Raw genomic sequence first — 25,086 nt, forward strand, 5'->3', positions numbered from 1 at the left:
GAGGTGCTTTTGAAGAGTAGCCTTTGAATTTGCTAGTTGGTTGGTTTTGTCCATCTCTGTGTTCTTGAGAGGACAAAGCCCAGGGTTATCCTCGTTAGTATAGTGGTCAGTATCCCCGCCTGTCACGCGGGAGACCGGGGTTCAATTCCCCGACGGGGAGGCAGCTTTTGCTTCTTAAACTTTGTTTATCTCCATGTGTCTAGCCTAGGAATAACGTTTGTTCAGCCCTTTCACTAACATTTTCCAGCCCCCTTGCTGGTGGTGGAGACTCACAGTGCCATGGCCGGTTAGCTCAGTTGGTTAGAGCGTGGTGCTAATAACGCCAAGGTCGTGGGTTCGATCCCCGTACGGGCCACAGGTGTGCGCTTAGACTTTTCACTCTGCCTGTCTGGGCACTGTGAAAGCAGTCGTTGCTTCTGCACTGGAGATCACTGACCCTCTTTCCATCAGTTGACTCTGCTAAAGGCAGCGAGCCCTCTGTACACCCAGGACGGTTGTCATGGTTTCAAGGAGATGAAATCGCACTCCCCCCTCATTGGAAATGTCCTTTTACATGGCATGCAAAAACAGTTACCTACTTTGCATACAACTTTGCCAACTGCTTTTTCTTTCCCAGCAATACTGCTGCTCTCCTTTCAGCTGTATGGAAATACCGTTGCTTGTCTTTTGCGCCTAACACAAAATTGAAACACAATCTATTTCACAGAATAACCTCTACCCAAAAGCAAAACCAAACAAACCCTAGAGGCCACATTCAGGACAGAATGTGGCCTCGGTGACCGTTAGGAAAGGTAGTGAGCAAAAAGATCATTTCAGGATTTATGGAAACAAATCACTACTAGTTGTAATTGGCTACTGGATTCCAGCCTGGCTACATGGAAAGCACTACTGCCCTACTTCTGTGACTGAAGATACAGTTTAAAGGAAACCTGAACTGGAAAGACTGTGGGAGGTGCTTTTGAAGAGTAGCCTTTGAATTTGCTAGTTGGTTGGTTTTGTCCATCTCTGTGTTCTTGAGAGGACAAAGCCCAGGGTTATCCTCGTTAGTATAGTGGTCAGTATCCCCGCCTGTCATGCGGGAGACCGGGGTTCAATTCCCCGACGGGGAGGCAGCTTTTGCTTCTTAAACTTTGTTTATCTCCATGTGTCTAGCCTAGGAATAACGTTTGTTCAGCCCTTTCACTAACATTTTCCAGCCCCCTTGCTGGTGGTGGAGACTCACAGTGCCATGGCCGGTTAGCTCAGTTGGTTAGAGCGTGGTGCTAATAACGCCAAGGTCGTGGGTTCGATCCCCGTACGGGCCACAGGTGTGCGCTTAGACTTTTCACTCTGCCTGTCTGGGCACTGTGAAAGCAGTCGTTGCTTCTGCACTGGAGATCACTGACCCTCTTTCCATCAGTTGACTCTGCTAAAGGCAGCGAGCCCTCTGTACACCCAGGACTGTTGTCATGGTTTCAAGGAGATGAAATCGCACTCCCCCCTCATTGGAAATGTCCTTTTACATGGCATGCAAAAACAGTTACCTACTTTGCATACAACTTTGCCAACTGCTTTTTCTTTCCCAGCAATACTGCTGCTCTCCTTTCAGCTGTATGGAAATACCGTTGCTTGTCTTTTGCGCCTAACACAAAATTGAAACACAATCTATTTCACAGAATAACCTCTACCCAAAAGCAAAACCAAACAAACCCTAGAGGCCACATTCAGGACAGAATGTGGCCTCGGTGACCGTTAGGAAAGGTAGTGAGCAAAAAGATCATTTCAGGATTTATGGAAACAAATCACTACTAGTTGTAATTGGCTACTGGATTCCAGCCTGGCTACATGGAAAGCACTACTGCCCTACTTCTGTGACTGAAGATACAGTTTAAAGGAAACCTGAACTGGAAAGACTGTGGGAGGTGCTTTTGAAGAGTAGCCTTTGAATTTGCTAGTTGGTTGGTTTTGTCCATCTCTGTGTTCTTGAGAGGACAAAGCCCAGGGTTATCCTCGTTAGTATAGTGGTCAGTATCCCCGCCTGTCACGCGGGAGACCGGGGTTCAATTCCCCGACGGGGAGGCAGCTTTTGCTTCTTAAACTTTGTTTATCTCCATGTGTCTAGCCTAGGAATAACGTTTGTTCAGCCCTTTCACTAACATTTTCCAGCCCCCTTGCTGGTGGTGGAGACTCACAGTGCCATGGCCGGTTAGCTCAGTTGGTTAGAGCGTGGTGCTAATGACGCCAAGGTCGCGGGTTCGATCCCCGTACGGGCCACAGGTGTGCACTTAGACTTTTCACTCTGCCTGTCTGGGCACTGTGAAAGCAGTCGTTGCTTCTGCACTGGAGATCACTGACCCTCTTTCCATCAGTTGACTCTGCTAAAGGCAGCGAGCCCTCTGTACACCCAGGACGGTTGTCATGGTTTCAAGGAGATGAAATCACACTCCCCCCTCATTGGAAATGTCCTTTTACATGGCATGCAAAAACAGTTACCTACTTTGCATACAACTTTGCCAACTGCTTTTTCTTTCCCAGCAATACTGCTGCTCTCCTTTCAGCTGTATGGAAATACCGTTGCTTGTCTTTTGCACCTAACACAAAATTGAAACACAATCTATTTCACAGAATAACCTCTACCCAAAAACAAAACCAAACAAACCCTAGAGGCCACATTCAGGACAGAATGTGGCCTCGGTGACCGTTAGGAAAGGTAGTGAGCAAAAAGATCATTTCAGGATTTATGGAAACAAATCACTACTAGTTGTAATTGGCTACTGGATTCCAGCCTGGCTACATGGAAAGCACTACTGCCCTACTTCTGTGACTGAAGATACAGTTTAAAGGAAACCTGAACTGGAAAGACTGTGGGAGGTGCTTTTGAAGAGTAGCCTTTGAATTTGCTAGTTGGTTGGTTTTGTCCATCTCTGTGTTCTTGAGAGAACAAAGCCCAGGGTTATCCTCGTTAGTATAGTGGTCAGTATCCCCGCCTGTCACGCGGGAGACCGGGGTTCAATTCCCCGACGGGGAGGCAGCTTTTGCTTCTTAAACTTTGTTTATCTCCATGTGTCTAGCCTAGGAATAACGTTTGTTCAGCCCTTTCACTAACATTTTCCAGCCCCCTTGCTGGTGGTGGAGACTCACAGTGCCATGGCCGGTTAGCTCAGTTGGTTAGAGCGTGGTGCTAATAACGCCAAGGTCGCGGGTTCGATCCCCGTACGGGCCACAGGTGTGCGCTTAGACTTTTTCACTCTGCCTGTCTGGGCACTGTGAAAGCAGTCGTTGCTTCTGCACTGGAGATCACTGACCCTCTTTCCATCAGTTGACTCTGCTAAAGGCAGCGAGCCCTCTGTACACCCAGGACTGTTGTCATGGTTTCAAGGAGATTAAATCGCACTCCCCCCTCATTGGAAATGTCCTTTTACATGGCATGCAAAAACAGTTACCTACTTTGCATACAACTTTGCCAACTGCTTTTTCTTTCCCAGCAATACTGCTGCTCTCCTTTCAGCTGTATGGAAATACCGTTGCTTGTCTTTTGCACCTAACACAAAATTGAAACACAATCTATTTCACAGAATAACCTCTACCCAAAAGCAAAACCAAACAAACCCTAGAGGCCACATTCAGGACAGAATGTGGCCTCGGTGACCGTTAGGAAAGGTAGTGAGCAAAAAGATCATTTCAGGATTTATGGAAACAAATCACTACTAGTTGTAATTGGCTACTGGATTCCAGCCTGGCTACATGGAAAGCACTACTGCCCTACTTCTGTGACTGAAGATACAGTTTAAAGGAAACCTGAACTGGAAAGACTGTGGGAGGTGCTTTTGAAGAGTAGCCTTTGAATTTGCTAGTTGGTTGGTTTTGTCCATCTCTGTGTTCTTGAGAGGACAAAGCCCAGGGTTATCCTCGTTAGTATAGTGGTCAGTATCCCCGCCTGTCACGCGGGAGACCGGGGTTCAATTCCCCGACGGGGAGGCAGCTTTTGCTTCTTAAACTTTGTTTATCTCCATGTGTCTAGCCTAGGAATAACGTTTGTTCAGCCCTTTCACTAACATTTTCCAGCCCCCTTGCTGGTGGTGGAGACTCACAGTGCCATGGCCGGTTAGCTCAGTTGGTTAGAGCGTGGTGCTAATAACGCCAAGGTCGCGGGTTCGATCCCCGTACGGGCCACAGGTGTGCGCTTAGACTTTTCACTCTGCCTGTCTGGGCACTGTGAAAGCAGTCGTTGCTTCTGCACTGGAGATCACTGACCCTCTTTCCATCAGTTGACTCTGCTAAAGGCAGCGAGCCCTCTGTACACCCAGGACTGTTGTCATGGTTTCAAGGAGATTAAATCGCACTCCCCCCTCATTGGAAATGTCCTTTTACATGGCATGCAAAAACAGTTACCTACTTTGCATACAACTTTGCCAACTGCTTTTTCTTTCCCAGCAATACTGCTGCTCTCCTTTCAGCTGTATGGAAATACCGTTGCTTGTCTTTTGCACCTAACACAAAATTGAAACACAATCTATTTCACAGAATAACCTCTACCCAAAAGCAAAACCAAACAAACCCTAGAGGCCACATTCAGGACAGAATGTGGCCTCGGTGACCGTTAGGAAAGGTAGTGAGCAAAAAGATCATTTCAGGATTTATGGAAACAAATCACTACTAGTTGTAATTGGCTACTGGATTCCAGCCTGGCTACATGGAAAGCACTACTGCCCTACTTCTGTGACTGAAGATACAGTTTAAAGGAAACCTGAACTGGAAAGACTGTGGGAGGTGCTTTTGAAGAGTAGCCTTTGAATTTGCTAGTTGGTTGGTTTTGTCCATCTCTGTGTTCTTGAGAGGACAAAGCCCAGGGTTATCCTCGTTAGTATAGTGGTCAGTATCCCCGCCTGTCACGCGGGAGACCGGGGTTCAATTCCCCGACGGGGAGGCAGCTTTTGCTTCTTAAACTTTGTTTATCTCCATGTGTCTAGCCTAGGAATAACGTTTGTTCAGCCCTTTCACTAACATTTTCCAGCCCCCTTGCTGGTGGTGGAGACTCACAGTGCCATGGCCGGTTAGCTCAGTTGGTTAGAGCGTGGTGCTAATAACGCCAAGGTCGCGGGTTAGATCCCCGTACGGGCCACAGGTGTGCGCTTAGACTTTTCACTCTGCCTGTCTGGGCACTGTGAAAGCAGTCGTTGCTTCTGCACTGGAGATCACTGACCCTCTTTCCATCAGTTGACTCTGCTAAAGGCAGCGAGCCCTCTGTACACCCAGGACTGTTGTCATGGTTTCAAGGAGATTAAATCGCACTCCCCCCTCATTGGAAATGTCCTTTTACATGGCATGCAAAAACAGTTACCTACTTTGCATACAACTTTGCCAACTGCTTTTTCTTTCCCAGCAATACTGCTGCTCTCCTTTCAGCTGTATGGAAATACCGTTGCTTGTCTTTTGCACCTAACACAAAATTGAAACACAATCTATTTCACAGAATAACCTCTACCCAAAAGCAAAACCAAACAAACCCTAGAGGCCACATTCAGGACAGAATGTGGCCTCGGTGACCGTTAGGAAAGGTAGTGAGCAAAAAGATCATTTCAGGATTTATGGAAACAAATCACTACTAGTTGTAATTGGCTACTGGATTCCAGCCTGGCTACATGGAAAGCACTACTGCCCTACTTCTGTGACTGAAGATACAGTTTAAAGGAAACCTGAACTGGAAAGACTGTGGGAGGTGCTTTTGAAGAGTAGCCTTTGAATTTGCTAGTTGGTTGGTTTTGTCCATCTCTGTGTTCTTGAGAGAACAAAGCCCAGGGTTATCCTCGTTAGTATAGTGGTCAGTATCCCCGCCTGTCACGCGGGAGACCGGGGTTCAATTCCCCGACGGGGAGGCAGCTTTTGCTTCTTAAACTTTGTTTATCTCCATGTGTCTAGCCTAGGAATAACGTTTGTTCAGCCCTTTCACTAACATTTTCCAGCCCCCTTGCTGGTGGTGGAGACTCACAGTGCCATGGCCGGTTAGCTCAGTTGGTTAGAGCGTGGTGCTAATAACGCCAAGGTCGCGGGTTCGATCCCCGTACGGGCCACAGGTGTGCGCTTAGACTTTTCACTCTGCCTGTCTGGGCACTGTGAAAGCAGTCGTTGCTTCTGCACTGGAGATCACTGACCCTCTTTCCATCAGTTGACTCTGCTAAAGGCAGCGAGCCCTCTGTACACCCAGGACTGTTGTCATGGTTTCAAGGAGAGGAAATCGCACTCCCCCCTCATTGGAAATGTCCTTTTACATGGCATGCAAAAACAGTTACCTACTTTGCATACAACTTTGCCAACTGCTTTTTCTTTCCCAGCAATACTGCTGCTCTCCTTTCAGCTGTATGGAAATACCGTTGCTTGTCTTTTGCGCCTAACACAAAATTGAAACACAATCTATTTCACAGAATAACCTCTACCCAAAAGCAAAACCAAACAAACCCTAGAGGCCACATTCAGGACAGAATGTGGCCTCGGTGACCGTTAGGAAAGGTAGTGAGCAAAAAGATCATTTCAGGATTTATGGAAACAAATCACTACTAGTTGTAATTGGCTACTGGATTCCAGCCTGGCTACATGGAAAGCACTACTGCCCTACTTCTGTGACTGAAGATACAGTTTAAAGGAAACCTGAACTGGAAAGACTGTGGGAGGTGCTTTTGAAGAGTAGCCTTTGAATTTGCTAGTTGGTTGGTTTTGTCCATCTCTGTGTTCTTGAGAGGACAAAGCCCAGGGTTATCCTCGTTAGTATAGTGGTCAGTATCCCCGCCTGTCACGTGGGAGACCGGGGTTCAATTCCCCGACGGGGAGGCAGCTTTTGCTTCTTAAACTTTGTTTATCTCCATGTGTCTAGCCTAGGAATAACGTTTGTTCAGCCCTTTCACTAACATTTTCCAGCCCCCTTGCTGGTGGTGGAGACTCACAGTGCCATGGCCGGTTAGCTCAGTTGGTTAGAGCGTGGTGCTAATAACGCCAAGGTCGCGGGTTCGATCCCCGTACGGGCCACAGGTGTGCGCTTAGACTTTTCACTCTGCCTGTCTGGGCACTGTGAAAGCAGTCGTTGCTTCTGCACTGGAGATCACTGACCCTCTTTCCATCAGTTGACTCTGCTAAAGGCAGCGAGCCCTCTGTACACCCAGGACTGTTGTCATGGTTTCAAGGAGATTAAATCGCACTCCCCCCTCATTGGAAATGTCCTTTTACATGGCATGCAAAAACAGTTACCTACTTTGCATACAACTTTGCCAACTGCTTTTTCTTTCCCAGCAATACTGCTGCTCTCCTTTCAGCTGTATGGAAATACCGTTGCTTGTCTTTTGCACCTAACACAAAATTGAAACACAATCTATTTCACAGAATAACCTCTACCCAAAAGCAAAACCAAACAAACCCTAGAGGCCACATTCAGGACAGAATGTGGCCTCGGTGACCGTTAGGAAAGGTAGTGAGCAAAAAGATCATTTCAGGATTTATGGAAACAAATCACTACTAGTTGTAATTGGCTACTGGATTCCAGCCTGGCTACATGGAAAGCACTACTGCCCTACTTCTGTGACTGAAGATACAGTTTAAAGGAAACCTGAACTGGAAAGACTGTGGGAGGTGCTTTTGAAGAGTAGCCTTTGAATTTGCTAGTTGGTTGGTTTTGTCCATCTCTGTGTTCTTGAGAGGACAAAGCCCAGGGTTATCCTCGTTAGTATAGTGGTCAGTATCCCCGCCTGTCACGCGGGAGACCGGGGTTCAATTCCCCGACGGGGAGGCAGCTTTTGCTTCTTAAACTTTGTTTATCTCCATGTGTCTAGCCTAGGAATAACGTTTGTTCAGCCCTTTCACTAACATTTTCCAGCCCCCTTGCTGGTGGTGGAGACTCACAGTGCCATGGCCGGTTAGCTCAGTTGGTTAGAGCGTGGTGCTAATAACGCCAAGGTCGCGGGTTCGATCCCCGTATGGGCCACAGGTGTGCGCTTAGACTTTTCACTCTGCCTGTCTGGGCACAGTGAAAGCAGTCGTTGCTTCTGCACTGGAGATCACTGACCCTCTTTCCATCAGTTGACTCTGCTAAAGGCAGCGAGCCCTCTGTACACCCAGGACTGTTGTCATGGTTTCAAGGAGATTAAATCGCACTCCCCCCTCATTGGAAATGTCCTTTTACATGGCATGCAAAAACAGTTACCTACTTTGCATACAACTTTGCCAACTGCTTTTTCTTTCCCAGCAATACTGCTGCTCTCCTTTCAGCTGTATGGAAATACCGTTGCTTGTCTTTTGCACCTAACACAAAATTGAAACACAATCTATTTCACAGAATAACCTCTACCCAAAAGCAAAACCAAACAAACCCTAGAGGCCACATTCAGGACAGAATGTGGCCTCGGTGACCGTTAGGAAAGGTAGTGAGCAAAAAGATCATTTCAGGATTTATGGAAACAAATCACTACTAGTTGTAATTGGCTACTGGATTCCAGCCTGGCTACATGGAAAGCACTACTGCCCTACTTCTGTGACTGAAGATACAGTTTAAAGGAAACCTGAACTGGAAAGACTGTGGGAGGTGCTTTTGAAGAGTAGCCTTTGAATTTGCTAGTTGGTTGGTTTTGTCCATCTCTGTGTTCTTGAGAGGACAAAGCCCAGGGTTATCCTCGTTAGTATAGTGGTCAGTATCCCCGCCTGTCACGCGGGAGACCGGGGTTCAATTCCCCGACGGGGAGGCAGCTTTTGCTTCTTAAACTTTGTTTATCTCCATGTGTCTAGCCTAGGAATAACGTTTGTTCAGCCCTTTCACTAACATTTTCCAGCCCCCTTGCTGGTGGTGGAGACTCACAGTGCCATGGCCGGTTAGCTCAGTTGGTTAGAGCGTGGTGCTAATAACGCCAAGGTCGCAGGTTCGATCCCCGTACGGGTCACAGGTGTGCGCTTAGACTTTTCACTCTGCCTGTCTGGGCACTGTGAAAGCAGTCGTTGCTTCTGCACTGGAGATCACTGACCCTCTTTCCATCAGTTGACTCTGCTAAAGGCAGCGAGCCCTCTGTACACCCAGGACGGTTGTCATGGTTTCAAGGAGATGAAATCACACTCCCCCCTCATTGGAAATGTCCTTTTACATGGCATGCAAAAACAGTTACCTACTTTGCATACAACTTTGCCAACTGCTTTTTCTTTCCCAGCAATACTGCTGCTCTCCTTTCAGCTGTATGGAAATACCGTTGCTTGTCTTTTGCACCTAACACAAAATTGAAACACAATCTATTTCACAGAATAACCTCTACCCAAAAGCAAAACCAAACAAACCCTAGAGGCCACATTCAGGACAGAATGTGGCCTCGGTGACCGTTAGGAAAGGTAGTGAGCAAAAAGATCATTTCAGGATTTATGGAAACAAATCACTACTAGTTGTAATTGGCTACTGGATTCCAGCCTGGCTACATGGAAAGCACTACTGCCCTACTTCTGTGACTGAAGATACAGTTTAAAGGAAACCTGAACTGGAAAGACTGTGGGAGGTGCTTTTGAAGAGTAGCCTTTGAATTTGCTAGTTGGTTGGTTTTGTCCATCTCTGTGTTCTTGAGAGAACAAAGCCCAGGGTTATCCTCGTTAGTATAGTGGTCAGTATCCCCGCCTGTCACGCGGGAGACCGGGGTTCAATTCCCCGACGGGGAGGCAGCTTTTGCTTCTTAAACTTTGTTTATCTCCATGTGTCTAGCCTAGGAATAACGTTTGTTCAGCCCTTTCACTAACATTTTCCAGCCCCCTTGCTGGTGGTGGAGACTCACAGTGCCATGGCCGGTTAGCTCAGTTGGTTAGAGCGTGGTGCTAATAACGCCAAGGTCGCGGGTTCGATCCCCGTACGGGCCACAGGTGTGCGCTTAGACTTTTCACTCTGCCTGTCTGGGCACTGTGAAAGCAGTCGTTGCTTCTGCACTGGAGATCACTGACCCTCTTTCCATCAGTTGACTCTGCTAAAGGCAGCGAGCCCTCTGTACACCCAGGACTGTTGTCATGGTTTCAAGGAGATGAAATCGCACTCCCCCCTCATTGGAAATGTCCTTTTACATGGCATGCAAAAACAGTTACCTACTTTGCATACAACTTTGCCAACTGCTTTTTCTTTCCCAGCAATACTGCTGCTCTCCTTTCAGCTGTATGGAAATACCGTTGCTTGTCTTTTGCGCCTAACACAAAATTGAAACACAATCTATTTCACAGAATAACCTCTACCCAAAAGCAAAACCAAACAAACCCTAGAGGCCACATTCAGGACAGAATGTGGCCTCGGTGACCGTTAGGAAAGGTAGTGAGCAAAAAGATCATTTCAGGATTTATGGAAACAAATCACTACTAGTTGTAATTGGCTACTGGATTCCAGCCTGGCTACATGGAAAGCACTACTGCCCTACTTCTGTGACTGAAGATACAGTTTAAAGGAAACCTGAACTGGAAAGACTGTGGGAGGTGCTTTTGAAGAGTAGCCTTTGAATTTGCTAGTTGGTTGGTTTTGTCCATCTCTGTGTTCTTGAGAGGACAAAGCCCAGGGTTATCCTCGTTAGTATAGTGGTCAGTATCCCCGCCTGTCACGCGGGAGACCGGGGTTCAATTCCCCGACGGGGAGGCAGCTTTTGCTTCTTAAACTTTGTTTATCTCCATGTGTCTAGCCTAGGAATAACGTTTGTTCAGCCCTTTCACTAACATTTTCCAGCCCCCTTGCTGGTGGTGGAGACTCACAATGCCATGGCCGGTTAGCTCAGTTGGTTAGAGCGTGGTGCTAATAACGCCAAGGTCGCGGGTTCGATCCCCGTACGGGCCACAGGTGTGCGCTTAGACTTTTCACTCTGCCTGTCTGGGCACTGTGAAAGCAGTCGTTGCTTCTGCACTGGAGATCACTGACCCTCTTTCCATCAGTTGACTCTGCTAAAGGCAGCGAGCCCTCTGTACACCCAGGACTGTTGTCATGGTTTCAAGGAGATTAAATCGCACTCCCCCCTCATTGGAAATGTCCTTTTACATGGCATGCAAAAACAGTTACCTACTTTGCATACAACTTTGCCAACTGCTTTTTCTTTCCCAGCAATACTGCTGCTCTCCTTTCAGCTGTATGGAAATACCGTTGCTTGTCTTTTGCACCTAACACAAAATTGAAACACAATCTATTTCACAGAATAACCTCTACCCAAAAGCAAAACCAAACAAACCCTAGAGGCCACATTCAGGACAGAATGTGGCCTCGGTGACCGTTAGGAAAGGTAGTGAGCAAAAAGATCATTTCAGGATTTATGGAAACAAATCACTACTAGTTGTAATTGGTTACTGGATTCCAGCCTGGCTACATGGAAAGCACTACTGCCCTACTTCTGTGACTGAAGATACAGTTTAAAGGAAACCTGAACTGGAAAGACTGTGGGAGGTGCTTTTGAAGAGTAGCCTTTGAATTTGCTAGTTGGTTGGTTTTGTCCATCTCTGTGTTCTTGAGAGGACAAAGCCCAGGGTTATCCTCGTTAGTATAGTGGTCAGTATCCCCGCCTGTCACGCGGGAGACCGGGGTTCAATTCCCCGACGGGGAGGCAGCTTTTGCTTCTTAAACTTTGTTTATCTCCATGTGTCTAGCCTAGGAATAACGTTTGTTCAGCCCTTTCACTAACATTTTCCAGCCCCCTTGCTGGTGGTGGAGACTCACAGTGCCATAGCCGGTTAGCTCAGTTGGTTAGAGCGTGGTGCTAATAACGCCAAGGTCGCGGGTTCGATCCCCGTACGGGCCACAGGTGTGCGCTTAGACTTTTCACTCTGCCTGTCTGGGCACTGTGAAAGCAGTCGTTGCTTCTGCACTGGAGATCACTGACCCTCTTTCCATCAGTTGACTCTGCTAAAGGCAGCGAGCCCTCTGTACACCCAGGACTGTTGTCATGGTTTCAAGGAGATTAAATCGCACTCCCCCCTCATTGGAAATGTCCTTTTACATGGCATGCAAAAACAGTTACCTACTTTGCATACAACTTTGCCAACTGCTTTTTCTTTCCCAGCAATACTGCTGCTCTCCTTTCAGCTGTATGGAAATACCGTTGCTTGTCTTTTGCACCTAACACAAAATTGAAACACAATCTATTTCACAGAATAACCTCTACCCAAAAGCAAAACCAAACAAACCCTAGAGGCCACATTCAGGACAGAATGTGGCCTCGGTGACCGTTAGGAAAGGTAGTGAGCAAAAAGATCATTTCAGGATTTATGGAAACAAATCACTACTAGTTGTAATTGGCTACTGGATTCCAGCCTGGCTACATGGAAAGCACTACTGCCCTACTTCTGTGACTGAAGATACAGTTTAAAGGAAACCTGAACTGGAAAGACTGTGGGAGGTGCTTTTGAAGAGTAGCCTTTGAATTTGCTAGTTGGTTGGTTTTGTCCATCTCTGTGTTCTTGAGAGGACAAAGCCCAGGGTTATCCTCGTTAGTATAGTGGTCAGTATCCCCGCCTGTCACGCGGGAGACCGGGGTTCAATTCCCCGACGGGGAGGCAGCTTTTGCTTCTTAAACTTTGTTTATCTCCATGTGTCTAGCCTAGGAATAACGTTTGTTCAGCCCTTTCACTAACATTTTCCAGCCCCCTTGCTGGTGGTGGAGACTCACAGTGCCATGGCCGGTTAGCTCAGTTGGTTAGAGCGTGGTGCTAATAACGCCAAGGTCGCGGGTTCGATCCCCGTATGGGCCACAGGTGTGCGCTTAGACTTTTCACTCTGCCTGTCTGGGCACTGTGAAAGCAGTCGTTGCTTCTGCACTGGAGATCACTGACCCTCTTTCCATCAGTTGACTCTGCTAAAGGCAGCGAGCCCTCTGTACACCCAGGACTGTTGTCATGGTTTCAAGGAGATTAAATCGCACTCCCCCCTCATTGGAAATGTCCTTTTACATGGCATGCAAAAACAGTTACCTACTTTGCATACAACTTTGCCAACTGCTTTTTCTTTCCCAGCAATACTGCTGCTCTCCTTTCAGCTGTATGGAAATACCGTTGCTTGTCTTTTGCACCTAACACAAAATTGAAACACAATCTATTTCACAGAATAACCTCTACCCAAAAGCAAAACCAAACAAACCCTAGAGGCCACATTCAGGACAGAATGTGGCCTCGGTGACCGTTAGGAAAGGTAGTGAGCAAAAAGATCATTTCAGGATTTATGGAAACAAATCACTACTAGTTGTAATTGGCTACTGGATTCCAGCCTGGCTACATGGAAAGCACTACTGCCCTACTTCTGTGACTGAAGATACAGTTTAAAGGAAGCCTGAACTGGAAAGACTGTGGGAGGTGCTTTTGAAGAGTAGCCTTTGAATTTGCTAGTTGGTTGGTTTTGTCCATCTCTGTGTTCTTGAGAGGACAAAGCCCAGGGTTATCCTCGTTAGTATAGTGGTCAGTATCCCCGCCTGTCACGCGGGAGACCGGGGTTCAATTCCCCGACGGGGAGGCAGCTTTTGCTTCTTAAACTTTGTTTATCTCCATGTGTCTAGCCTAGGAATAACGTTTGTTCAGCCCTTTCACTAACATTTTCCAGCCCCCTTGCTGGTGGTGGAGACTCACAGTGCCATGGCCGGTTAGCTCAGTTGGTTAGAGCGTGGTGCTAATAACGCCAAGGTCGCGGGTTCGATCCCCGTACGGGCCACAGGTGTGCGCTTAGACTTTTCACTCTGCCTGTCTGGGCACTGTGAAAGCAGTCGTTGCTTCTGCACTGGAGATCACTGACCCTCTTTCCATCAGTTGACTCTGCTAAAGGCAGCGAGCCCTCTGTACACCCAGGACTGTTGTCATGGTTTCAAGGAGATTAAATCGCACTCCCCCCTCATTGGAAATGTCCTTTTACATGGCATGCAAAAACAGTTACCTACTTTGCATACAACTTTGCCAACTGCTTTTTCTTTCCCAGCAATACTGCTGCTCTCCTTTCAGCTGTATGGAAATACCGTTGCTTGTCTTTTGCACCTAACACAAAATTGAAACACAATCTATTTCACAGAATAACCTCTACCCAAAAGCAAAACCAAACAAACCCTAGAGGCCACATTCAGGACAGAATGTGGCCTCGGTGACCGTTAGGAAAGGTAGTGAGCAAAAAGATCATTTCAGGATTTATGGAAACAAATCACTACTAGTTGTAATTGGCTACTGGATTCCAGCCTGGCTACATGGAAAGCACTACTGCCCTACTTCTGTGACTGAAGATACAGTTTAAAGGAAACCTGAACTGGAAAGACTGTGGGAGGTGCTTTTGAAGAGTAGCCTTTGAATTTGCTAGTTGGTTGGTTTTGTCCATCTCTGTGTTCTTGAGAGGACAAAGCCCAGGGTTATCCTCGTTAGTATAGTGGTCAGTATCCCCGCCTGTCACGCGGGAGACCGGGGTTCAATTCCCCGACGGGGAGGCAGCTTTTGCTTCTTAAACTTTGTTTATCTCCATGTGTCTAGCCTAGGAATAACGTTTGTTCAGCCCTTTCACTAACATTTTCCAGCCCCCTTGCTGGTGGTGGAGACTCACAGTGCCATGGCCGGTTAGCTCAGTTGGTTAGAGCGTGGTGCTAATAACGCCAAGGTCGCGGGTTCGATCCCCGTATGGGCCACAGGTGTGCGCTTAGACTTTTCACTCTGCCTGTCTGGGCACTGTGAAAGCAGTCGTTGCTTCTGCACTGGAGATCACTGACCCTCTTTCCATCAGTTGACTCTGCTAAAGGCAGCGAGCCCTCTGTACACCCAGGACTGTTGTCATGGTTTCAAGGAGATTAAATCGCACTCCCCCCTCATTGGAAATGTCCTTTTACATGGCATGCAAAAACAGTTACCTACTTTGCATACAACTTTGCCAACTGCTTTTTCTTTCCCAGCAATACTGCTGCTCTCCTTTCAGCTGTATGGAAATACCGTTGCTTGTCTTTTGCACCTAACACAAAATTGAAACACAATCTATTTCACAGAATAACCTCTACCCAAAAGCAAAACCAAACAAACCCTAGAGGCCACATTCAGGACAGAATGTGGCCTCGGTGACCGTTAGGAAAGGTAGTGAGCAAAAAGATCATTTCAGGATTTATGGAAACAAATCACTACTAGTTGTAATTGGCTACTGGATTCCAGCCTGGCTACATGGAAAGCACTACTGCCCTACTTCTGTGACTGAAGATACAGTTTAAAGGAAACCTGAACTGGAAAGACTGTGGGAGGTGCTTTTGAAGAGTAGCCTTTGAATTTGCTAGTTGGTTGGTTTTGTCCATCTCTGTGTTCTTGAGAGGACAAAGCCCAGGGTTATCCTCGTTAGTATAGTGGTCAGTATCCCCGCCTGTCACGCGGGAGACCGGGGTTCAATTCCCCGACGGGGAGGCAGCTTTTGCTTCTTAAACTTTGTTTATCTCCATGTGTCTAGCCTAGGAATAACGTTTGTTCAGCCCTTTCACTAACATTTTCCAGCCCCCTTGCTGGTGGTGGAGACTCACAGTGCCATGGCTGGTTAGCTCAGTTGGTTAGAGCGTGGTGCTAATAACGCCAAGGTCGCGGGTTCGATCCCCGTACGGGCCACAGGTGTGCGCTTAGACTTTTCACTCTGCCTGTCTGGGCACTGTGAAAGCAGTCGTTGCTTCTGCACTGGAGATCACTGACCCTCTTTCCATCAGTTGACTCTGCTAAAGGCAGCGAGCCCTCTGTACACCCAGGACGGTTGTCATGGTTTCAAGGAGATGAAATCACACTCCCCCCTCATTGGAAATGTCCTTTTACATGGCATGCAAAAACAGTTACCTACTTTGCATACAACTTTGCCAACTGCTTTTTCTTTCCCAGCAATACTGCTGCTCTCCTTTCAGCTGTATGGAAATACCGTTGCTTGTCTTTTGCACCTAACACAAAATTGAAACACAATCTATTTCACAGAATAACCTCTACCCAAAAGCAAAACCAAACAAACCCTAGAGGCCACATTCAGGACAGAATGTGGCCTCGGTGACCGTTAGGAAAGGTAGTGAGCAAAAAGATCATTTCAGGATTTATGGAAACAAATCACTACTAGTTGTAATTGGCTACTGGATTCCAGCCTGGCTACATGGAAAGCACTACTGCCCTACTTCTGTGACTGAAGATACAGTTTAAAGGAAACCTGAACTGGAAAGACTGTGGGAGGTGCTTTTGAAGAGTAGCCTTTGAATTTGCTAGTTGGTTGGTTTTGTCCATCTCTGTGTTCTTGAGAGAACAAAGCCCAGGGTTATCCTCGTTAGTATAGTGGTCAGTATCCCCGCCTGTCACGCGGGAGACCGGGGTTCAATTCCCCGACGGGGAGGCAGCTTTTGCTTCTTAAACTTTGTTTATCTCCATGTGTCTAGCCTAGGAATAACGTTTGTTCAGCCCTTTCACTAACATTTTCCAGCCCCCTTGCTGGTGGTGGAGACTCACAGTGCCATGGCCGGTTAGCTCAGTTGGTTAGAGCGTGGTGCTAATAACGCCAAGGTCGCGGGTTCGATCCCCGTACGGGCCACAGGTGTGCGCTTAGACTTTTCACTCTGCCTGTCTGGGCACTGTGAAAGCAGTCGTTGCTTCTGCACTGGAGATCACTGACCCTCTTTCCATCAGTTGACTCTGCTAAAGGCAGCGAGCCCTCTGTACACCCAGGACTGTTGTCATGGTTTCAAGGAGATGAAATCGCACTCCCCCCTCATTGGAAATGTCCTTTTACATGGCATGCAAAAACAGTTACCTACTTTGCATACAACTTTGCCAACTGCTTTTTCTTTCCCAGCAATACTGCTGCTCTCCTTTCAGCTGTATGGAAATACCGTTGCTTGTCTTTTGCGCCTAACACAAAATTGAAACACAATCTATTTCACAGAATAACCTCTACCCAAAAGCAAAACCAAACAAACCCTAGAGGCCACATTCAGGACAGAATGTGGCCTTGGTGACCGTTAGGAAAGGTAGTGAGCAAAAAGATCATTTCAGGATTTATGGAAACAAATCACTACTAGTTGTAATTGGCTACTGGATTCCAGCCTGGCTACATGGAAAGCACTACTGCCCTACTTCTGTGACTGAAGATACAGTTTAAAGGAAACCTGAACTGGAAAGACTGTGGGAGGTGCTTTTGAAGAGTAGCCTTTGAATTTGCTAGTTGGTTGGTTTTGTCCATCTCTGTGTTCTTGAGAGGACAAAGCCCAGGGTTATCCTCGTTAGTATAGTGGTCAGTATCCCCGCCTGTCACGCGGGAGACCGGGGTTCAATTCCCCGACGGGGAGGCAGCTTTTGCTTCTTAAACTTTGTTTATCTCCATGTGTCTAGCCTAGGAATAACGTTTGTTCAGCCCTTTCACTAACATTTTCCAGCCCCCTTGCTGGTGGTGGAGACTCACAGTGCCATGGCCGGTTAGCTCAGTTGGTTAGAGCGTGGTGCTAATAACGCCAAGGTTGCGGGTTCGATCCCCGTACGGGCCACAGGTGTGCGCTTAGACTTTTCACTCTGCCTGTCTGGGCACTGTGAAAGTAGTCGTTGCTTCTGCACTGGAGATCACTGACCCTCTTTCCATCAGTTGACTCTGCTAAAGGCAGCGAGCCCTCTGTACACCCAGGACTGTTGTCATGGTTTCAAGGAGATTAAATCGCACTCCCCCCTCATTGGAAATGTCCTTTTACATGGCATGCAAAAACAGTTACCTACTTTGCATACAACTTTGCCAACTGCTTTTTCTTTCCCAGCAATACTGCTGCTCTCCTTTCAGCTGTATGGAAATACCGTTGCTTGTCTTTTGCACCTAACACAAAATTGAAACACAATCTATTTCACAGAATAACCTCTACCCAAAAGCAAAACCAAACAAACCCTAGAGGCCACATTCAGGACAGAATGTGGCCTCGGTGACCGTTAGGAAAGGTAGTGAGCAAAAAGATCATTTCAGGATTTATGGAAACAAATCACTACTAGTTGTAATTGGCTACTGGATTCCAGCCTGGCTACATGGAAAGCACTACTGCCCTACTTCTGTGACTGAAGATACAGTTTAAAGGAAACCTGAACTGGAAAGACTGTGGGAGGTGCTTTTGAAGAGTAGCCTTTGAATTTGCTAGTTGGTTGGTTTTGTCCATCTCTGTGTTCTTGAGAGGACAAAGCCCAGGGTTATCCTCGTTAGTATAGTGGTCAGTATCCCCGCCTGTCACGCGGGAGACCGGGGTTCAATTCCCCGACGGGGAGGCAGCTTTTGCTTCTTAAACTTTGTTTATCTCCATGTGTCTAGCCTAGGAATAACGTTTGTTCAGCCCTTTCACTAACATTTTCCAGCCCCCTTGCTGGTGGTGGAGACTCACAGTGCCATGGCCGGTTAGCTCAGTTGGTTAGAGCGTGGTGCTAATAACGCCAAGGTCGTGGGTTCGATCCCTGTACGGGCCACAGGTGTGCGCTTAGACTTTTCACTCTGCCTGTCTGGGCACTGTGAAAGCAGTCGTTGCTTCTGCACTGGAGATCACTGACCCTCTTTCCATCAGTTGACTCTGCTAAAGGCAGCGAGCCCTCTGTACACCCAGGACTGTTGTCATGGTTTCAAGGAGATTAAATCGCACTCCCCCCTCATTGGAAATGTCCTTTTACATGGCATGCAAAAACAGTTACCTACTTTGCATACAACTTTGCCAACTGCTTTTTCTTTCCCAGCAATACTGCTGCTCTCCTTTCAGCTGTATGGAAATACCGTTGCTTGTCTTTTGCACCTAACACAAAATTGAAACACAATCTATTTCACAGAATAACCTCTACCCAAAAGCAAAACCAAACAAACCCTAGAGGCCACATTCAGGACAGAATGTGGCCTCGGTGACCGTTAGGAAAGGTAGTGAGCAAAAAGATCATTTCAGGATTTATGGAAACAAATCACTACTAGTTGTAATTGGCTACTGGATTCCAGCCTGGCTACATGGAAAGCACTACTGCCCTACTTCTGTGACTGAAGATACAGTTTAAAGGAAACCTGAACTGGAAAGACTGTGGGAGGTGCTTTTGAAGAGTAGCCTTTGAATTTGCTAGTTGGTTGGTTTTGTCCATCTCTGTGTTCTTGAGAGAACAAAGCCCAGGGTTATCCTCGTTAGTATAGTGGTCAGTATCCCTGCCTGTCACGCGGGAGACCGGGGTTCAATTCCCCGACGGGGAGGCAGCTTTTGCTTCTTAAACTTTGTTTATCTCCATGTGTCTAGCCTAGGAATAACGTTTGTTCAGCCCTTTCACTAACATTTTCCAGCCCCCTTGCTGGTGGTGGAGACTCACAGTGCCATGGCCGGTTACTCAGTTGGTTAGAGCGTGGTGCTAATAACGCCAAGGTCGCGGGTTCGATCCCCGTACGGGCCACAGGTGTGCGCTTAGACTTTTCACTCTGCCTGTCTGGGCACTGTGAAAGCAGTCGTTGCTTCTGCACTGGAGATCACTGACCCTCTTTCCATCAGTTGACTCTGCTAAAGGCAGCGAGCCCTCTGTACACCCAGGACTGTTGTCATGGTTTCAAGGAGATGAAATCGCACTCCCCCCTCATTGGAAATGTCCTTTTACATGGCATGCAAAAACAGTTACCTACTTTGCATACAACTTTGCCAACTGCTTTTTCTTTCCCAGCAATACTGCTGCTCTCCTTTCAGCTGTATGGAAATACCGTTGCTTGTCTTTTGCACCTAACACAAAATTGAAACACAATCTATTTCACAGAATAACCTCTACCCAAAAGCAAAACCAAACAAACCCTAGAGGCCACATTCAGGACAGAATGTGGCCTCGGTGACCGTTAGGAAAGGTAGTGAGCAAAAAGATCATTTCAGGATTTATGGAAACAAATCACTACTAGTTGTAATTGGCTACTGGATTCCAGCCTGGCTACATGGAAAGCACTACTGCCCTACTTCTGTGACTGAAGATACAGTTTAAAGGAAACCTGAACTGGAAAGACTGTGGGAGGTGCTTTTGAAGAGTAGCCTTTGAATTTGCTAGTTGGTTGGTTTTGTCCATCTCTGTGTTCTTGAGAGAACAAAGCTCAGGGTTATCCTCGTTAGTATAGTGGTCAGTATCCCCGCCTGTCACGCGGGAGACCGGGGTTCAATTCCCCGACGGGGAGGCAGCTTTTGCTTCTTAAACTTTGTTTATCTCCATGTGTCTAGCCTAGGAATAACGTTTGTTCAGCCCTTTCACTAACATTTTCCAGCCCCCTTGCTGGTGGTGGAGACTCACAGTGCCATGGCCGGTTACTCAGTTGGTTAGAGCGTGGTGCTAATAACGCCAAGGTCGCGGGTTCGATCCCCGTACGGGCCACAGGTGTGCGCTTAGACTTTTCACTCTGCCTGTCTGGGCACTGTGAAAGCAGTCGTTGCTTCTGCACTGGAGATCACTGACCCTCTTTCCATCAGTTGACTCTGCTAAAGGCAGCGAGCCCTCTGTACACCCAGGACTGTTGTCATGGTTTCAAGGAGATGAAATCGCACTCCCCCCTCATTGGAAATGTCCTTTTACATGGCATGCAAAAACAGTTACCTACTTTGCATACAACTTTGCCAACTGCTTTTTCTTTCCCAGCAATACTGCTGCTCTCCTTTCAGCTGTATGGAAATACCGTTGCTTGTCTTTTGCACCTAACACAAAATTGAAACACAATCTATTTCACAGAATAACCTCTACCCAAAAGCAAAACCAAACAAACCCTAGAGGCCACATTCAGGACAGAATGTGGCCTCGGTGACCGTTAGGAAAGGTAGTGAGCAAAAAGATCATTTCAGGATTTATGGAAACAAATCACTACTAGTTGTAATTGGCTACTGGATTCCAGCCTGGCTACATGGAAAGCACTACTGCCCTACTTCTGTGACTGAAGATACAGTTTAAAGGAAACCTGAACTGGAAAGACTGTGGGAGGTGCTTTTGAAGAGTAGCCTTTGAATTTGCTAGTTGGTTGGTTTTGTCCATCTCTGTGTTCTTGAGAGGACAAAGCCCAGGGGTATCCTCGTTAGTATAGTGGTCAGTATCCCCGCCTGTCACGCGGGAGACCGGGGTTCAATTCCCCGACGGGGAGGCAGCTTTTGCTTCTTAAACTTTGTTTATCTCCATGTGTCTAGCCTAGGAATAACGTTTGTTCAGCCCTTTCACTAACATTTTCCAGCCCCCTTGCTGGTGGTGGAGACTCACAGTGCCATGGCCGGTTACTCAGTTGGTTAGAGCGTGGTGCTAATAACGCCAAGGTCGCGGGTTCGATCCCCGTACGGGCCACAGGTGTGCGCTTAGACTTTTCACTCTGCCTGTCTGGGCACTGTGAAAGCAGTCGTTGCTTCTGCACTGGAGATCACTGACCCTCTTTCCATCAGTTGACTCTGCTAAAGGCAGCGAGCCCTCTGTACACCCAGGACTGTTGTCATGGTTTCAAGGAGATGAAATCGCACTCCCCCCTCATTGGAAATGTCCTTTTACATGGCATGCAAAAACAGTTACCTACTTTGCATACAACTTTGCCAACTGCTTTTTCTTTCCCAGCAATACTGCTGCTCTCCTTTCAGCTGTATGGAAATACCGTTGCTTGTCTTTTGCACCTAACACAAAATTGAAACACAATCTATTTCACAGAATAACCTCTACCCAAAAGCAAAACCAAACAAACCCTAGAGGCCACATTCAGGACAGAATGTGGCCTCGGTGACCGTTAGGAAAGGTAGTGAGCAAAAAGATCATTTCAGGATTTATGGAAACAAATCACTACTAGTTGTAATTGGCTACTGGATTCCAGCCTGGCTACATGGAAAGCACTACTGCCCTACTTCTGTGACTGAAGATACAGTTTAAAGGAAACCTGAACTGGAAAGACTGTGGGAGGTGCTTTTGAAGAGTAGCCTTTGAATTTGCTAGTTGGTTGGTTTTGTCCATCTCTGTGTTCTTGAGAGGACAAAGCCCAGGGGTATCCTCGTTAGTATAGTGGTCAGTATCCCCGCCTGTCACGCGGGAGACCGGGGTTCAATTCCCCGACGGGGAGGCAGCTTTTGCTTCTTAAACTTTGTTTATCTCCATGTGTCTAGCCTAGGAATAACGTTTGTTCAGCCCTTTCACTAACATTTTCCAGCCCCCTTGCTGGTGGTGGAGACTCACAGTGCCATGGCCGGTTAGCTCAGTTGGTTAGAGCGTGGTGCTAATAACGCCAAGGTCGCGGGTTCGATCCCCGTACGGGCCACAGGTGTGCGCTTAGACTTTTCACTCTGCCTGTCTGGGCACTGTGAAAGCAGTCGTTGCTTCTGCACTGGAGATCACTGACCCTCTTTCCATCAGTTGACTCTGCTAAAGGCAGCGAGCCCTCTGTACACCCAGGACTGTTGTCATGGTTTCAAGGAGATGAAATCGCACTCCCCCCTCATTGGAAATGTCCTTTTACATGGCATGCAAAAAAAGTTACCTACTTTGCATACAACTTTGCCAACTGCTTTTTCTTTCCCAGCAATACTGCTGCTCTCCTTTCAGCTGTATGGAAATACCGTTGCTTGTCTTTTGCGCCTAACACAAAATTGAAACACAATCTATTTCACAGAATAACCTCTACCCAAAAGCAAAACCAAACAAACCCTAGAGGCCACATTCAGGACAGAATGTGGCCTCGGTGACCGTTAGGAAAGGTAGTGAGCAAAAAGATCATTTCAGGATTTATGGAAACAAATCACTACTAGTTGTAATTGGCTACTGGATTCCAGCCTGGCTACATGGAAAGCACTACTGCCCTACTTCTGTGACTGAAGATACAGTTTAAAGGAAACCTGAACTGGAAAGACTGTGGGAGGTGCTTTTGAAGAGTAGCCTTTGAATTTGCTAGTTGGTTGGTTTTGTCCATCTCTGTGTTCTTGAGAGGACAAAGCCCAGGGGTATCCTCGTTAGTATAGTGGTCAGTATCCCCGCCTGTCACGCGGGAGACCGGGGTTCAATTCCCCGACGGGGAGGCAGCTTTTGCTTCTTAAACTTTGTTTATCTCCATGTGTCTAGCCTAGGAATAACGTTTGTTCAGCCCTTTCACTAACATTTTCCAGCCCCCTTGCTGGTGGTGGAGACTCACAGTGCCATGGCCGGTTACTCAGTTGGTTAGAGCGTGGTGCTAATAACGCCAAGGTCGCGGGTTCGATCCCCGTACGGGCCACAGGTGTGCGCTTAGACTTTTCACTCTGCCTGTCTGGGCACTGTGAAAGCAGTCGTTGCTTCTGCACTGGAGATCACTGACCCTCTTTCCATCAGTTGACTCTGCTAAAGGCAGCGAGCCCTCTGTACACCCAGGACTGTTGTCATGGTTTCAAGGAGATGAAATCGCACTCCCCCCTCATTGGAAATGTCCTTTTACATGGCATGCAAAAACAGTTACCTACTTTGCATACAACTTTGCCAACTGCTTTTTCTTTCCCAGCAATACTGCTGCTCTCCTTTCAGCTGTATGGAAATACCGTTGCTTGTCTTTTGCACCTAACACAAAATTGAAACACAATCTATTTCACAGAATAACCTCTACCCAAAAGCAAAACCAAACAAACCCTAGAGGCCACATTCAGGACAGAATGTGGCCTCGGTGACCGTTAGGAAAGGTAGTGAGCAAAAAGATCATTTCAGGATTTATGGAAACAAATCACTACTAGTTGTAATTGGCTACTGGATTCCAGCCTGGCTACATGGAAAGCACTACTGCCCTACTTCTGTGACTGAAGATACAGTTTAAAGGAAACCTGAACTGGAAAGACTGTGGGAGGTGCTTTTGAAGAGTAGCCTTTGAATTTGCTAGTTGGTTGGTTTTGTCCATCTCTGTGTTCTTGAGAGGACAAAGCCCAGGGTTATCCTCGTTAGTATAGTGGTCAGTATCCCCGCCTGTCACGCGGGAGACCGGGGTTCAATTCCCCGACGGGGAGGCAGCTTTTGCTTCTTAAACTTTGTTTATCTCCATGTGTCTAGCCTAGGAATAACATTTGTTCAGCCCTTTCACTAACATTTTCCAGCCCCCTTGCTGGTGGTGGAGACTCACAGTGCCATGGCCGGTTAGCTCAGTTGGTTAGAGCGTGGTGCTAATAACGCCAAGGTCGCGGGTTCGATCCCCGTATGGGCCACAGGTGTGCGCTTAGACTTTTCACTCTGCCTGTCTGGGCACTGTGAAAGCAGTCGTTGCTTCTGCACTGGAGATCACTGACCCTCTTTCCATCAGTTGACTCTGCTAAAGGCAGCGAGCCCTCTGTACACCCAGGACTGTTGTCATGGTTTCAAGGAGATGAAATCGCACTCCCCCCTCATTGGAAATGTCCTTTTACATGGCATGCAAAAACAGTTACCTACTTTGCATACAACTTTGCCAACTGCTTTTTCTTTCCCAGCAATACTGCTGCTCTCCTTTCAGCTGTATGGAAATACCGTTGCTTGTCTTTTGCGCCTAACACAAAATTGAAACACAATCTATTTCACAGAATAACCTCTACCCAAAAGCAAAACCAAACAAACCCTAGAGGCCACATTCAGGACAGAATGTGGCCTCGGTGACCGTTAGGAAAGGTAGTGAGCAAAAAGATCATTTCAGGATTTATGGAAACAAATCACTACTAGTTGTAATTGGCTACTGGATTCCAGCCTGGCTACATGGAAAGCACTACTGCCCTACTTCTGTGACTGAAGATACAGTTTAAAGGAAACCTGAACTGGAAAGACTGTGGGAGGTGCTTTTGAAGAGTAGCCTTTGAATTTGCTAGTTGGTTGGTTTTGTCCATCTCTGTGTTCTTGAGAGGACAAAGCCCAGGGGTATCCTCGTTAGTATAGTGGTCAGTATCCCCGCCTGTCACGCGGGAGACCGGGGTTCAATTCCCCGACGGGGAGGCAGCTTTTGCTTCTTAAACTTTGTTTATCTCCATGTGTCTAGCCTAGGAATAACGTTTGTTCAGCCCTTTCACTAACATTTTCCAGCCCCCTTGCTGGTGGTGGAGACTCACAGTGCCATGGCCGGTTAGCTCAGTTGGTTAGAGCGTGGTGCTAATAACGCCAAGGTCGCGGGTTTGATCCCCGTACGGGCCACAGGTGTGTGCTTAGACTTTTCACTCTGCCTGTCTGGGCACTGTGAAAGCAGTCGTTGCT

The 25,086-nt window shown here is 47.3% G+C and overlaps 54 non-coding genes across 54 annotated transcripts; all 54 read left to right on the forward strand.

Annotated features, from left to right (window-relative positions):
- The first annotated feature begins 88 nt into the window (after positions 1–88).
- Positions 89–160, forward strand: TRNAD-GUC (transfer RNA aspartic acid (anticodon GUC)). Its single transcript has one exon. It is a non-coding gene; the product is annotated as a tRNA-Asp (tRNA).
- Positions 161–281: 121 nt separating this feature from the next.
- Positions 282–355, forward strand: TRNAI-AAU (transfer RNA isoleucine (anticodon AAU)). The gene has a single exon. It is a non-coding gene; the product is annotated as a tRNA-Ile (tRNA).
- Positions 356–1,037: 682 nt separating this feature from the next.
- On the forward strand, positions 1,038–1,109 carry TRNAD-GUC (transfer RNA aspartic acid (anticodon GUC)). Its single transcript has one exon. It is a non-coding gene; the product is annotated as a tRNA-Asp (tRNA).
- A 121-nt stretch (positions 1,110–1,230) lies between these two features.
- TRNAI-AAU (transfer RNA isoleucine (anticodon AAU)) lies at positions 1,231–1,304 on the forward strand. The gene has a single exon. It is a non-coding gene; the product is annotated as a tRNA-Ile (tRNA).
- A 682-nt stretch (positions 1,305–1,986) lies between these two features.
- On the forward strand, positions 1,987–2,058 carry TRNAD-GUC (transfer RNA aspartic acid (anticodon GUC)). The gene has a single exon. It is a non-coding gene; the product is annotated as a tRNA-Asp (tRNA).
- Positions 2,059–2,179: 121 nt separating this feature from the next.
- On the forward strand, positions 2,180–2,253 carry TRNAI-AAU (transfer RNA isoleucine (anticodon AAU)). The gene has a single exon. It is a non-coding gene; the product is annotated as a tRNA-Ile (tRNA).
- Positions 2,254–2,935: 682 nt separating this feature from the next.
- Positions 2,936–3,007, forward strand: TRNAD-GUC (transfer RNA aspartic acid (anticodon GUC)). The gene has a single exon. It is a non-coding gene; the product is annotated as a tRNA-Asp (tRNA).
- A 121-nt stretch (positions 3,008–3,128) lies between these two features.
- Positions 3,129–3,202, forward strand: TRNAI-AAU (transfer RNA isoleucine (anticodon AAU)). Its single transcript has one exon. It is a non-coding gene; the product is annotated as a tRNA-Ile (tRNA).
- A 683-nt stretch (positions 3,203–3,885) lies between these two features.
- On the forward strand, positions 3,886–3,957 carry TRNAD-GUC (transfer RNA aspartic acid (anticodon GUC)). The gene has a single exon. It is a non-coding gene; the product is annotated as a tRNA-Asp (tRNA).
- Positions 3,958–4,078: 121 nt separating this feature from the next.
- On the forward strand, positions 4,079–4,152 carry TRNAI-AAU (transfer RNA isoleucine (anticodon AAU)). The gene has a single exon. It is a non-coding gene; the product is annotated as a tRNA-Ile (tRNA).
- A 682-nt stretch (positions 4,153–4,834) lies between these two features.
- Positions 4,835–4,906, forward strand: TRNAD-GUC (transfer RNA aspartic acid (anticodon GUC)). Its single transcript has one exon. It is a non-coding gene; the product is annotated as a tRNA-Asp (tRNA).
- Positions 4,907–5,027: 121 nt separating this feature from the next.
- On the forward strand, positions 5,028–5,101 carry TRNAI-AAU (transfer RNA isoleucine (anticodon AAU)). The gene has a single exon. It is a non-coding gene; the product is annotated as a tRNA-Ile (tRNA).
- A 682-nt stretch (positions 5,102–5,783) lies between these two features.
- TRNAD-GUC (transfer RNA aspartic acid (anticodon GUC)) lies at positions 5,784–5,855 on the forward strand. Its single transcript has one exon. It is a non-coding gene; the product is annotated as a tRNA-Asp (tRNA).
- Positions 5,856–5,976: 121 nt separating this feature from the next.
- On the forward strand, positions 5,977–6,050 carry TRNAI-AAU (transfer RNA isoleucine (anticodon AAU)). The gene has a single exon. It is a non-coding gene; the product is annotated as a tRNA-Ile (tRNA).
- A 682-nt stretch (positions 6,051–6,732) lies between these two features.
- Positions 6,733–6,804, forward strand: TRNAD-GUC (transfer RNA aspartic acid (anticodon GUC)). Its single transcript has one exon. It is a non-coding gene; the product is annotated as a tRNA-Asp (tRNA).
- A 121-nt stretch (positions 6,805–6,925) lies between these two features.
- On the forward strand, positions 6,926–6,999 carry TRNAI-AAU (transfer RNA isoleucine (anticodon AAU)). The gene has a single exon. It is a non-coding gene; the product is annotated as a tRNA-Ile (tRNA).
- A 682-nt stretch (positions 7,000–7,681) lies between these two features.
- TRNAD-GUC (transfer RNA aspartic acid (anticodon GUC)) lies at positions 7,682–7,753 on the forward strand. The gene has a single exon. It is a non-coding gene; the product is annotated as a tRNA-Asp (tRNA).
- A 121-nt stretch (positions 7,754–7,874) lies between these two features.
- On the forward strand, positions 7,875–7,948 carry TRNAI-AAU (transfer RNA isoleucine (anticodon AAU)). Its single transcript has one exon. It is a non-coding gene; the product is annotated as a tRNA-Ile (tRNA).
- A 682-nt stretch (positions 7,949–8,630) lies between these two features.
- Positions 8,631–8,702, forward strand: TRNAD-GUC (transfer RNA aspartic acid (anticodon GUC)). The gene has a single exon. It is a non-coding gene; the product is annotated as a tRNA-Asp (tRNA).
- A 121-nt stretch (positions 8,703–8,823) lies between these two features.
- Positions 8,824–8,897, forward strand: TRNAI-AAU (transfer RNA isoleucine (anticodon AAU)). Its single transcript has one exon. It is a non-coding gene; the product is annotated as a tRNA-Ile (tRNA).
- A 682-nt stretch (positions 8,898–9,579) lies between these two features.
- On the forward strand, positions 9,580–9,651 carry TRNAD-GUC (transfer RNA aspartic acid (anticodon GUC)). The gene has a single exon. It is a non-coding gene; the product is annotated as a tRNA-Asp (tRNA).
- A 121-nt stretch (positions 9,652–9,772) lies between these two features.
- Positions 9,773–9,846, forward strand: TRNAI-AAU (transfer RNA isoleucine (anticodon AAU)). The gene has a single exon. It is a non-coding gene; the product is annotated as a tRNA-Ile (tRNA).
- Positions 9,847–10,528: 682 nt separating this feature from the next.
- On the forward strand, positions 10,529–10,600 carry TRNAD-GUC (transfer RNA aspartic acid (anticodon GUC)). The gene has a single exon. It is a non-coding gene; the product is annotated as a tRNA-Asp (tRNA).
- A 121-nt stretch (positions 10,601–10,721) lies between these two features.
- Positions 10,722–10,795, forward strand: TRNAI-AAU (transfer RNA isoleucine (anticodon AAU)). Its single transcript has one exon. It is a non-coding gene; the product is annotated as a tRNA-Ile (tRNA).
- A 682-nt stretch (positions 10,796–11,477) lies between these two features.
- TRNAD-GUC (transfer RNA aspartic acid (anticodon GUC)) lies at positions 11,478–11,549 on the forward strand. The gene has a single exon. It is a non-coding gene; the product is annotated as a tRNA-Asp (tRNA).
- A 121-nt stretch (positions 11,550–11,670) lies between these two features.
- Positions 11,671–11,744, forward strand: TRNAI-AAU (transfer RNA isoleucine (anticodon AAU)). Its single transcript has one exon. It is a non-coding gene; the product is annotated as a tRNA-Ile (tRNA).
- Positions 11,745–12,426: 682 nt separating this feature from the next.
- On the forward strand, positions 12,427–12,498 carry TRNAD-GUC (transfer RNA aspartic acid (anticodon GUC)). Its single transcript has one exon. It is a non-coding gene; the product is annotated as a tRNA-Asp (tRNA).
- A 121-nt stretch (positions 12,499–12,619) lies between these two features.
- Positions 12,620–12,693, forward strand: TRNAI-AAU (transfer RNA isoleucine (anticodon AAU)). Its single transcript has one exon. It is a non-coding gene; the product is annotated as a tRNA-Ile (tRNA).
- Positions 12,694–13,375: 682 nt separating this feature from the next.
- Positions 13,376–13,447, forward strand: TRNAD-GUC (transfer RNA aspartic acid (anticodon GUC)). Its single transcript has one exon. It is a non-coding gene; the product is annotated as a tRNA-Asp (tRNA).
- Positions 13,448–13,568: 121 nt separating this feature from the next.
- TRNAI-AAU (transfer RNA isoleucine (anticodon AAU)) lies at positions 13,569–13,642 on the forward strand. Its single transcript has one exon. It is a non-coding gene; the product is annotated as a tRNA-Ile (tRNA).
- Positions 13,643–14,324: 682 nt separating this feature from the next.
- Positions 14,325–14,396, forward strand: TRNAD-GUC (transfer RNA aspartic acid (anticodon GUC)). Its single transcript has one exon. It is a non-coding gene; the product is annotated as a tRNA-Asp (tRNA).
- A 121-nt stretch (positions 14,397–14,517) lies between these two features.
- Positions 14,518–14,591, forward strand: TRNAI-AAU (transfer RNA isoleucine (anticodon AAU)). The gene has a single exon. It is a non-coding gene; the product is annotated as a tRNA-Ile (tRNA).
- Positions 14,592–15,273: 682 nt separating this feature from the next.
- On the forward strand, positions 15,274–15,345 carry TRNAD-GUC (transfer RNA aspartic acid (anticodon GUC)). Its single transcript has one exon. It is a non-coding gene; the product is annotated as a tRNA-Asp (tRNA).
- A 121-nt stretch (positions 15,346–15,466) lies between these two features.
- TRNAI-AAU (transfer RNA isoleucine (anticodon AAU)) lies at positions 15,467–15,540 on the forward strand. The gene has a single exon. It is a non-coding gene; the product is annotated as a tRNA-Ile (tRNA).
- A 682-nt stretch (positions 15,541–16,222) lies between these two features.
- Positions 16,223–16,294, forward strand: TRNAD-GUC (transfer RNA aspartic acid (anticodon GUC)). The gene has a single exon. It is a non-coding gene; the product is annotated as a tRNA-Asp (tRNA).
- A 121-nt stretch (positions 16,295–16,415) lies between these two features.
- On the forward strand, positions 16,416–16,489 carry TRNAI-AAU (transfer RNA isoleucine (anticodon AAU)). The gene has a single exon. It is a non-coding gene; the product is annotated as a tRNA-Ile (tRNA).
- A 682-nt stretch (positions 16,490–17,171) lies between these two features.
- On the forward strand, positions 17,172–17,243 carry TRNAD-GUC (transfer RNA aspartic acid (anticodon GUC)). The gene has a single exon. It is a non-coding gene; the product is annotated as a tRNA-Asp (tRNA).
- Positions 17,244–17,364: 121 nt separating this feature from the next.
- TRNAI-AAU (transfer RNA isoleucine (anticodon AAU)) lies at positions 17,365–17,438 on the forward strand. The gene has a single exon. It is a non-coding gene; the product is annotated as a tRNA-Ile (tRNA).
- Positions 17,439–18,120: 682 nt separating this feature from the next.
- On the forward strand, positions 18,121–18,192 carry TRNAD-GUC (transfer RNA aspartic acid (anticodon GUC)). Its single transcript has one exon. It is a non-coding gene; the product is annotated as a tRNA-Asp (tRNA).
- Positions 18,193–18,313: 121 nt separating this feature from the next.
- Positions 18,314–18,387, forward strand: TRNAI-AAU (transfer RNA isoleucine (anticodon AAU)). The gene has a single exon. It is a non-coding gene; the product is annotated as a tRNA-Ile (tRNA).
- A 682-nt stretch (positions 18,388–19,069) lies between these two features.
- On the forward strand, positions 19,070–19,141 carry TRNAD-GUC (transfer RNA aspartic acid (anticodon GUC)). The gene has a single exon. It is a non-coding gene; the product is annotated as a tRNA-Asp (tRNA).
- A 121-nt stretch (positions 19,142–19,262) lies between these two features.
- Positions 19,263–19,335, forward strand: TRNAI-AAU (transfer RNA isoleucine (anticodon AAU)). Its single transcript has one exon. It is a non-coding gene; the product is annotated as a tRNA-Ile (tRNA).
- Positions 19,336–20,017: 682 nt separating this feature from the next.
- TRNAD-GUC (transfer RNA aspartic acid (anticodon GUC)) lies at positions 20,018–20,089 on the forward strand. The gene has a single exon. It is a non-coding gene; the product is annotated as a tRNA-Asp (tRNA).
- A 121-nt stretch (positions 20,090–20,210) lies between these two features.
- TRNAI-AAU (transfer RNA isoleucine (anticodon AAU)) lies at positions 20,211–20,283 on the forward strand. Its single transcript has one exon. It is a non-coding gene; the product is annotated as a tRNA-Ile (tRNA).
- A 682-nt stretch (positions 20,284–20,965) lies between these two features.
- Positions 20,966–21,037, forward strand: TRNAD-GUC (transfer RNA aspartic acid (anticodon GUC)). Its single transcript has one exon. It is a non-coding gene; the product is annotated as a tRNA-Asp (tRNA).
- A 121-nt stretch (positions 21,038–21,158) lies between these two features.
- On the forward strand, positions 21,159–21,231 carry TRNAI-AAU (transfer RNA isoleucine (anticodon AAU)). The gene has a single exon. It is a non-coding gene; the product is annotated as a tRNA-Ile (tRNA).
- Positions 21,232–21,913: 682 nt separating this feature from the next.
- Positions 21,914–21,985, forward strand: TRNAD-GUC (transfer RNA aspartic acid (anticodon GUC)). The gene has a single exon. It is a non-coding gene; the product is annotated as a tRNA-Asp (tRNA).
- Positions 21,986–22,106: 121 nt separating this feature from the next.
- On the forward strand, positions 22,107–22,180 carry TRNAI-AAU (transfer RNA isoleucine (anticodon AAU)). Its single transcript has one exon. It is a non-coding gene; the product is annotated as a tRNA-Ile (tRNA).
- Positions 22,181–22,862: 682 nt separating this feature from the next.
- On the forward strand, positions 22,863–22,934 carry TRNAD-GUC (transfer RNA aspartic acid (anticodon GUC)). Its single transcript has one exon. It is a non-coding gene; the product is annotated as a tRNA-Asp (tRNA).
- Positions 22,935–23,055: 121 nt separating this feature from the next.
- TRNAI-AAU (transfer RNA isoleucine (anticodon AAU)) lies at positions 23,056–23,128 on the forward strand. Its single transcript has one exon. It is a non-coding gene; the product is annotated as a tRNA-Ile (tRNA).
- A 682-nt stretch (positions 23,129–23,810) lies between these two features.
- On the forward strand, positions 23,811–23,882 carry TRNAD-GUC (transfer RNA aspartic acid (anticodon GUC)). Its single transcript has one exon. It is a non-coding gene; the product is annotated as a tRNA-Asp (tRNA).
- A 121-nt stretch (positions 23,883–24,003) lies between these two features.
- On the forward strand, positions 24,004–24,077 carry TRNAI-AAU (transfer RNA isoleucine (anticodon AAU)). The gene has a single exon. It is a non-coding gene; the product is annotated as a tRNA-Ile (tRNA).
- A 682-nt stretch (positions 24,078–24,759) lies between these two features.
- TRNAD-GUC (transfer RNA aspartic acid (anticodon GUC)) lies at positions 24,760–24,831 on the forward strand. Its single transcript has one exon. It is a non-coding gene; the product is annotated as a tRNA-Asp (tRNA).
- Positions 24,832–24,952: 121 nt separating this feature from the next.
- TRNAI-AAU (transfer RNA isoleucine (anticodon AAU)) lies at positions 24,953–25,026 on the forward strand. Its single transcript has one exon. It is a non-coding gene; the product is annotated as a tRNA-Ile (tRNA).
- Positions 25,027–25,086: the final 60 nt, after the last annotated feature.

The sequence above is a fragment of the Hyperolius riggenbachi genome, chromosome 2 (genome assembly GCF_040937935.1).
Source record: "Hyperolius riggenbachi isolate aHypRig1 chromosome 2, aHypRig1.pri, whole genome shotgun sequence".
NCBI classification, from domain to species: Eukaryota; Metazoa; Chordata; class Amphibia; order Anura; family Hyperoliidae; genus Hyperolius; species Hyperolius riggenbachi.